We start from the raw sequence: 8,559 nt of genomic DNA on the forward strand, positions 1-8,559 counted from the left end.
GGAATAAAATGAATAGATTTCTCAGGCTCAAGTCTGTTTGTACCATATTGCATTTTTCTCTGTTTGCACCATACAGAGAAAATTCTTGTTCATTTTTATACATTTTTAAAATAAATACGGGGGGAATAATTATAATACCTCTTGTTTATAATTATTTTCGTTTGCTTAACTATCGGTAACAATTATTGGGGGGGGGATTTAACCCCTTACGCTACTAGGTTTTATCAACAGAATTATGGATCAAAAGTAAATTTTAAAATAAATGTCTCAAATTTTTGATTATCTGTTGATTAGTCTATTAATACATATAAGAATATGATAGATAAAACCGCTAGATAAATGAAATTTGCTGTATGGTCTTGAAACTAAACTGTAAACCTGTAGCTAATTTTGGACATGGGTCGGCATCTAAAATTATCGAATTTCTTTCTCTCTCTCTCTCTTTTTTTTTTTTTTTTTTTTTTTTTTTTTACTAATGTACGTAGTTTAACACGGATTGCAAAGTATTATATTAGTTGCCTTCGATAAACAAATGGTTTAAGGGGATTAATTTACAATTTTTAATTAATTATATAATGTAATTTTGTCTTTATGGCATCTTCAGCAAAAGTTTCGAATTTTGATAAATATATAATTTATATTATTTTTTAAAACTTCTACCATTTTATTCATTTTACTATATATGTCCCTTATTTTCTGCCAGTTCTACTAAAATTTGTAAAAAATAGACATACTTTGCTATTTCCACCTTTTAACAATATAACCTAATTTATAACCTAATGGAAAATTTTGTATTTTTCTTAATTAATAGAATTTTAAATACAAATGTAAAGTTTGTTTCATATTCTTTTTAGAATTAAGTAAATATACCGCTTACATATCTGAAATTTACTTTTCAATAATGTTTTGGTATCAAAGATAGTATAGTAATTTAGATTACAAAGGCGATAAAATAGCTGCAACTTTAATAGTGACTTTTATCAATAACTTTGGTGGTAGAATCAGTAACTTATCGATAACTATAGTAATCAGATTTCTTATGTTATCGCTTTATCGTTCGCGATATAGTTAATATTCGTTCAGAATTTTTGCGATTCCTGTAGTAAAGCGAGGTTTTAAATATTAAAATAACTTATTAAATATAGAAAAATAATTATATCACAAAAAATTAGTATTTTTGAAAAGCTGATATTTTGAATTTTAAAGTGATATAAAATCTTTTTTTATTGTTATAATTCCGGAAAACATAGGGGAGAACGAGAAAATTTTGATCCATTTTTAATTAACATTTCAAAATAATCACTATAAGATGCACATTCGTATATTCTAACCCTTCAACCGGCTGGAACGTAGAAAATCGCTCCAACGTGTCTCTTGAAAACCGGCTGGAACGTAGGAAGTTGCTTTCCGCAAACTGCTATTAGCCCGGCGCCAACGTAGAAAATCGCCAATGCTTTCCCCCTTAAATGCAATAAACGGGGTGGGTCATCGGCTTGTTAAGGTCATTTTGTGGTTTTCGCTGACAGTTAGAATTTGGGTGGTCTCTCTATAATTAGGGGAATGAACTCCCGAGAGGAGGAAACAACGTTTTTCGTAAGAATTCACGATTGCAGGATAGATTGGTGATATGAGCTGTATACTTCATTCCTGATTTGAATATTTCATTATTTCGCCACAAATTTAATATCCAAATGAAAACTATTATACTTATTAAAAGTAGGGAATCCCTCATATTTACATGTCATAATCCCTCATATTTACATGTCATAGTTAATGATTGTGATTAGTTCGCAAAAAAGTACGTTTGAACTTTTAATAATACTTTTATCAAAATACAGTAAAATATAAAAAAAAAATCCTTATATAAAATTTTAATTTATTTTTATCCCGATTATTAAGCAAGACCAATATTTATTTATAAATGTAATTTTAACTATTGCTTAAGCTTTGTATATAGATTTTGACCAAGCATTTAATACGTAATGAAAGGCAAATTCGAAAATTTTTTGGATCTAATTATTTATTTTTTAATGTTTACAGTGAGTTTTTAGTAAAAGCGTTTTTAATTATTTTTGTAGGCGTTTTTATTTAAAGTATCTTGATAAATGTAGTTACTATTATTCTTTTTTACTGCTTAATATTATTTTTTATTTCATTATTTAAATACAAGCGTTCTTTACTGCTTTTTGCAAATCATATTTGTCTTTCTTTTTTTGGGGGAGGGGGGGGGGGCTCAGGTAGAAAAAAAAAACAGCTTCTTTTATAAATATAAAAAAATATTTTTTAGAAATTATATCTTTAAAATATATAATTATATTATTAATATTTATTTAAAATCTCTATAAAAAATCAAAGCACACTCAAATGGGAGGAAGATTTGTGTCTTGTGACGAGCTGCGGAAAAAATGCTGCTGAAAAAAATAACTTAGTATTAATAAGGTCTATTAAAAAAAAAGTTTAGCATATGAAAGAAAGAAAATATATTTAATAAATGGAAACATTTATTTATATTCAACAAAATTCGATGATGAGTAAGATATTGCTTTGAAGAATAGAATTAATAAATGTATCTGTGCAATTATAATTATTACTTTGCATTAAAACAGCATTAGCTATTTAATGAAATTAAATAAATGCATTAAAGGCTGATACGATTTCTAACTGTTTGAATGTATCACAAGGCTGTGGATTCAGAACTTTTTTTTATCTATGGATCGGTATCGGAACATTTGCGCTCGGTAAATCATTCCCTACCCCTGTTGCGTCGTAGTTTTACTGGGATTTGGGCCTTTGGCAAGAAAACTTGGCGCGGGTGACGGTTTTTAGTTTTCCATAGCTGCATTTCCGGTCGGGCTAATTGGTAATAATGGAATGGCGATAATTTTTGTAAAAATTTTATTTGATCTTTCATTTATGAGATCTTGCACATACATTTATCTTATTCATATATCTTGCAATAAATGATAATTAATTCTATTATTAATAGAAAAGTAAGACTGTTTTTATCAGAAAAATAAATAGCGGAATTAAATGCATTTAAAAAGAAGTAAGATATAAGAGAATCTATAGCTGTTTTATTTACTAATATTTGAACAATCTCATATTTCTGAATGAATTTTCTTCAAAATCGCTATTATCTTTACTCATAAAAGGGAAAAAATGTATGTGGATGTATATATATTACAATAGTTCACTTAGAAATTTTATGTTTTTTAATCTCAATAGTACTCATGTTTTATGTCATAAAGTAAAATTGTCTTAATATTTATTGAAATTAGATTCGTAATGGAAAAGAAATTTTAGTAAAAAAAAAAAATGTACATAAGTGGATTAATTCGAACATAGGATTCTGCCAATTATCTGCCAGTTTTATATTATAGATTTCAAGAATTCTTTTGCCTTTTTCTTTCAATACATTAGTTTGGAAAAACCTACTTTTGTTTATTTCAACTCCCTTTTTTGTTAAATATTCTTTTAAAAAATATTTTAAATCATGTAAATTCTATTTACAAAATCAATTCTGCTTTTATGCAAAGAAATTTCTTATATCTGATAAATAATTATGTTTTACAAAAAAAGATAAAGAAAATAGATGCATAAAGAGAACATTTTCACATACGAAATTTGAATATTATATCTTGGATAGAATAGGATATCTAATACACAGGGAATTGAATTTTTAGGCTACGACAAGACATAAGTTTTGACTTCAAATTCAGGTTTTAGTGATACAACTATATCAATTAACAACAACAACAAAAAATCGAATGTAATTGGCCAGTAAACAGAATGATTAGTAATTAATGATTAGTCTTCGTAATTATATTTATTGGTTAAGAAAAAAAATTAGTTTGATATTGCTTACTTCAATAGGAGTATTTTCAAAATAGTAGAAATAAGGGAAGTTTGTCATATTTGAATCCCCAAAATAGTTTTTAATGAAATCTGACAGAAAAATAATTTCAATAAAGGAAAAACAGTAAATTTTTTGTAGTTTATTTACTTTTAAAAATGTAATAAACACTCTGAGAAATACGCTTTAATGTAGAAAAAAATATAGCTTATTAAAATCGTTTCATCGGATCAATTTAAGAAAATGATTCCACAAATTACATCACTAATTTTTTTAAGCTCAATAATGGAAAATAGGTTTTGATTTTCAAGCTTATATCAGCATATAAAATCTGAACTCAAGTTTGATATTTTATGAACGATATCATTTCCTTTTTTATTCGTTTGTTCCTCAAGATATAAAAGAATACAGCCTTAATTTTTCTATTGATTGGTGGCTTCTTATATTAATTACTAGCCGCCTTTGGCGACCAGCCGGTTCGCCAATATTAATGTTCGTTAAAATTTTAATAATTAAATATTTTATGCAATTCCAACTTTAATAGATTCTTCAGCAAAATATTTTAAAACTTCAAATTTTGATAGTCATATAATTCACTCATAATATTATAAAGGCCTTCAGTCATAACGTGATATGTATCTCTCTAATTTTCTGTTACCCCTCATAGAATTTATGCTTTAAATTAAAGTGTAAAGGATTAATCTGCAATTAATATAATAATATTTTTTACTGAAACAAAGCATTTTTTTTTAATAATATGATTACTGATAATAGAGTCACTGAGCGTTTAAACTTTATGGGCACTAAAGAATATCTTTCTTAATTTATATAATATCTCAAGAATTTGTCAACAAAATTTTCTCAGATTCATCATGAACGGATCGATTCATTAACAATGTTTCATTTTAAATGCATCAAACACTAAGAAAATAAAATGAATCGTTTAAAATAATCGATCGAAAACAGGTTTAAAAAAACTACTTAAAAAACGATGTACTTAAAACTATAAGCATATATCAAAAAATATATAACTAACATAAATACAATTCAATTACAAAAGCATGCAATTAGCCTAAAAATAATTTAAATCATTGAAAACAGGTTAAAAAAAACTACTTAAAAAACGATGTACTTAAAACTATAAGCATATACAAAAAATATATAACTAACATAAATACAATTTACTTACAAAAGCATACAACTAACCTAAAAGTAATTTAAATCGTCCGTTGATAATGGTTGCCATGCCAACAATCAGAACACAGTGCGCATGCGTGAATTTTCTTCGCCTTTTACGGTAACGCAAATGCGTGAATTTTTCTACTCCAGTTGGGGTAACGCTATGCAGATTATACATTTTTAATTTCCTTTATTCTGTGTTATTTTAATTCAAAAGTACTTCAGAATGAATCTGAAACATGGATTAATTAACAATGTTTAATTTTAAATGCATAAAACATTAAGAAAATAAACAGAATCGTTTGAAATAATCCGCCGAAAAATCTTAACCCTAGCCTTATTACTGTTGGGAGAAAAAAGGAACTAAAGCCTAAATCATTTGGCGTTGGGGAAAATGGAAGATTATTTTGGCGGAAAAGTTGGCGGTGGGGAAAATGGAAGATTTTTTTGGCGGGAAAGTTAGTTTTTAATTAATAATTAAAATTCTAATTAAAATTTCAAAAAAAGGGACCCCAGGTGCACATTCCCGACCTCTAAGGTATACATGTACCAAATTTGGTAGCTGTATGTCAAATGACCTGGCCTGTAGAGCGCCAACACAGACACACACACATTGAGCTTTATTATAAGTATAGATTATCTTTTTGCTTTAGACTTTTCCAATTTCAATTAATGATAATGTTTATAACTGCTTTCTGAGAGCTACGATAGACCTCTTCAAATTCAGGTAATAATTTTAATTCCAATTTAAGCCCTTTTTGGAGGACCTCACCCCCCCCCCCCCAAAAAAAGGATAACCTAACCTTATCTTTAAAGTATTTGAATAAAATTATACTATAATATGTACTAAACTGTGGTCAATAAAATTTACTCTCAAAGGATATAACATGCTTAATTTCAAGCAGTTGAAATTCTATCTTTCCTTTGATAAAACATAACATTTATTAACTTTCATTACATTTTTAAAAAAAATAGAATGATATTCTATTAATTAAAGTGCTTAAAAATTGGTTCCAAATTAACACTTTCAACACCTATGCAGAATTACATTAATTTAATAATGCTTGAGCATATGTGATTGAGTTCATGTGACATGAGGACTGGCTTTTTGAGTTAGTCAGCAAAGATTTATCAAATATCTATTGATAAAGTTAATTCATTTCTTAGTTCAGATATTGTGCCAATAAAAATTAACTGAATCTATCGTTACCATACAATATATTTTGGTAGAAAATGAGACCAACTCAAGGACTTCTAAAAACGGCAGTTGTAACATATGAACAGAAAACTGCGATTAATGATGAATTTCTTGCAAGAAAAATTGTCTTCACTTTTCCAAATGTGAAATTTTTTCAAATTAATGTTTCTATCTAGATTAAAGCAACATTTGTCTCTCTCTCCAAATAACATTTTTCAGAAGAAAAAAAGTTTTGATTTTGCATTGCAACAAAAACAATGCTTTTCTTGCTGAGTATTCCAGTAAGTCTCTGAGATGGTTTAAATGTTCAGTTCCCCAAGTTTATCTTCCCTTCTTTATAAAGACGATAGTTCAACTGCCGAAGAGTGAAAATGAACAACGTTATTATTATCAATTTTTTTTAAGCCATAATGACTTGATGATGTACTAATTGCATTCTGAAATAAACGCTTACTTCCACATTTGTGGCCAGTCCTTCGAAATTTAAAACTAAGCATATACCTACAAATGTTCTAGATAGAAATGTGAAATTTTGTATAGATGAAAATAAGAATCAATATATACTAATTCACTCTTGAAATTATGATGGATATAAAAAAATTTAATTTTTGTACAATTGCCTATCTTATTTAATGAAATTTTGTAATTCGAAGTATGTTTAGATGCAATATTTAAAAAAAAAAAGTGATTTTAGAAACCATGTTTACATAGTTGTGAAATTAGTTTTTATCTTAAGGCCTAATATTTAAATATTTACCATTGTAATTTCAATTTTGATTACGATAAAGGTCCAATCTATATAAATCTACACTTTTGGCAAGAAATTCAGGGGCGAAAAAAACAAAAGAACGAATAAAATATAAAGTAATATATTTTATTTTTAGCTTTCTTTCGTGCATAGATTTAAGACAAATTGAAAATTAGTAATATATCATTGGCAGCGCTTTTAAGAAAATAGGCAGAAATTTGCTACTACATTACTTGAGAATAAAATTTAAGCTCATGATACTGTATTTGAGAATTAAGCGTTTTAATGTAGCACGTTTAGATGTCGCATTTAAATTAATTATCAACATTTTCTTATTGAAAATGTTTTTTTTTCTCCTGAGAATTAACCAGCAGCTGTTTTTAAAATTATTAATATGATTCCTATCATTTATTTTAGCCAGCCAAAAAGCTTATTTTTTTGCAAAAAAAACTTATTTGAACAGTTTTAACGTAAAAAATACATTAGCTCATTTCAAGTATCAGTTTGTGGAATGTATATACATAAAAGCATACATACATATAGAAAGAATTAAACATTATTGATACCCAGTTAAATTTGAATTTAAAGCCCTTTCTATGTATTTTTTTTTCACTTTGTTAAATAAAGTTAAAACGTAAGAGATATAAAGATTAAATTTGTATTATGCACATCAGAATTATAATTTTTATAAATGTCTTCCGTGTGGGAAAATTTTAAGCGTATTCCTTTTAATAAATACATTTTTAAAGCAAATTTCTCACACTTTATATTTATTATATTCAACACTCGTTTGAAACGTGGTAAGGTCATCAGCATTTTTCTCAAGGAAGTTTCGTTTCGTTATCAGAGACAAGGAGTATCTTTCTCATTCATAGTGAGTTGATTACCATTTGGCGTACATTGTAAAATCGCCAAATCTTACATGCAAAGATAAAGTTTATAATGTGGTAGTCTTTCTTGACACTTGAGCGGAAAGGGGGAAATTTATCGAGCGCAAGTACCATAGAACCGGTTTACGAACGTTCTGCCAATTTCTTACCTAGTAAATTGTATTCAACCTTTATTTTGACTGCGGCCATTTTAAGAACATTCTTAAGCTATACAGTTGGCGCTCGATGGGTTAAAGTATAGATGAGCAGCATTTGGTATCTATAAGTCAAATGATCTAGCCTGTAAAGCACCAACACACGCGAATTCATTATAAGCAAAGATAAAGGAGGGGGGGGGGGATATCCCACTGGCTAAATGAATTATAATAAATTTTCAATAATGTTTAAACAAAAGCATTTGGAGTGTTATCTATAGAATCAAGCATTAAACAGCTTCATTTAGTAAAAGAGTTCATAATAAACAAATTTTTAAGTTATTTTTGATTTGTTTAAATTCTGGCGCCTGGAATCGACACCAAATCCTTGTTTGCGAATTACGAAATCAAGGAAATATGACAGGGCGAAGTATGGTTGGTTCTCAATATATGAAGAAAATTTCTGAAAGTTTGATCTCTCATCTCAATGGACTGTAAAATGATGACAATTGCTCTGGAATTCAGTGAATTCAGTTTCAGTTTGGTCGAAATATCGA

The sequence above is a fragment of the Argiope bruennichi genome, chromosome 11 (assembly GCF_947563725.1).
Source record: "Argiope bruennichi chromosome 11, qqArgBrue1.1, whole genome shotgun sequence".
Lineage (NCBI taxonomy): Eukaryota > Metazoa > Arthropoda > Arachnida > Araneae > Araneidae > Argiope > Argiope bruennichi.